Genomic DNA, 1766 nt, shown 5'->3' on the forward strand with positions numbered 1-1766 from the left:
AAGTATTTATTAGTAAAGTAGATTAAACAGGCATATAAGTCAGCAATATGCATTCACTATCAATTTTTCTGATTAGCCCTGGAGTCAAAATACCTCCCTATTTTTGTTTACCTCTGGTATTTTTCAAACAGACAATGAGACTTTTATCGCCTATACACAAACATAAATATGCTGTAAAGCAGCGTTCTGTGCAATAATGATTTAGAAACACTAGCGAAAGGAAGGGAGAGGAGGGGTGGGGTGGGGCGGGCCCGCGGGCGGCCGGATCTGCTCGCAGGCCGCACCCGCCTCCGGCTGGGTGTTCAGATGTTGTTATTCATGAGGACCAATGGGTTGGCGAGACAGTACTACAATCAACATTTAGCAGTCAATTGTTAAATCTTGGGAGTTATTCATCTATTCAGCCTGAAGAATAGGCAGTATACAGTTATAAAGGACGGAAGCAGAAAAAAGTTATGTTAACAGTGGAACAGGCCCAAGATCAACATTATGTGCTTGTATTATGGGGTCCTGGAGCAGCCTGGTACCATCAACTTCAAAGGATAAAAGGTTATATTAGGGAATTTAAATATCTTTTTGTTCAGCGCAATTACACACTAGAAAACCTAGAATTGCATACAATGCCTTGGTCATCCTGTGAGTGCTTGTTTGATGATGATATAAGCGCAATTACATTTAAAGCAAAATTTCAAAAAAGTACACCCTCCTTTGTGAAGATATCAGACTTAGCAACCCACCTAGAGGATAAGTGTTCAGGAGTGATTCTAGGTAAAGCCCAGATTTCAGAGCTGGCATTTCCTCAGAAGATAGCTCTAAATGCTCACAGTTCTCTGAAGAGTATTTTCTCTTCTCTTCCCAACATCGTATATACTGGCTGTGCAAAATGTGGATTGGAACTAGAAACAGATGAGAACAGGATCTATAAACAGTGTTTTAGCTGCTTACCATTTACTATGAAGAAAATATACTATAGGCCAGCCTTAATGACTGTAGTTGATGGAAGACATGATGTTTGCATCCGTGTAGAATCAAAGCTGATAGAGAAGATTCTTCTCAACATTTCTGCAGACTGCCTCAACAGAGCGATAGTTCCTTCCTCAGAGATCACCTATGGGATGGTCGTGGCAGACCTGTTCCACTCCTTGTTGGCAGTCAGCGCAGAACCTTGTGTACTGAAGTTTCAGAGCCTTTTTGTATCAGATGAAAACAGCTCTCCATTACAACAAGATTTCTCCCTCCTGGATTTTTATCTTGACATTGTAAAGCATGGAGCTGATGCCCTTCTCTGAGGCCAGAGGAAGAAATTGCAGACATTTCAAGGAGGAAGTACTGAAATGATTTGTCTTTTGAAAGAAATGAATGACAGGACTTTTGCTTTGGATTTTTTATTAAATATATTTTACAAAGAGAATTGCAGTAGATATATAAATTAAAACTGTTTTCTAAGAAAATCCAGTGAGGTTTAAAAAGATTGTTTTTGTTTTTTTGGTTTCTTCCTTTCTTCTGGAGAAATGATCTACCAGTCAAGGCAATATGTAGCCGATCCCTGGGAATTAAAGGTTTGCCCATTTGTTCACTATGTTTAGTCCCTGCTACATTCCAGGCATTGTACTAAGTATGGGGAACTACATGGAAGACATTCCCTCAGAAACTGCTGCAGTGCTTTTGCTTATCCCTACCTAAAAAACCGTTAATGTGAAATCATTTCCTTGATTATAACTATACATGATAATGGATTAGTTTATATAAACCTATGTTTAGACAAG

At 39.2% G+C, this 1766-nt stretch overlaps 1 pseudogene across 1 annotated transcript; it reads left to right on the top strand.

Moving 5' to 3' along the window:
- The first annotated feature begins 417 nt into the window (after positions 1-417).
- LOC104659533 lies at positions 418-1289 on the top strand (annotated as a pseudogene). The gene has a single exon (XR_004059659.1). The product of XR_004059659.1 is annotated as a shieldin complex subunit 2 pseudogene (transcript).
- Positions 1290-1766: the final 477 nt, after the last annotated feature.

This window comes from Rhinopithecus roxellana, chromosome 10, assembly GCF_007565055.1.
Source record: "Rhinopithecus roxellana isolate Shanxi Qingling chromosome 10, ASM756505v1, whole genome shotgun sequence".
Classification (NCBI taxonomy): domain Eukaryota; kingdom Metazoa; phylum Chordata; class Mammalia; order Primates; family Cercopithecidae; genus Rhinopithecus; species Rhinopithecus roxellana.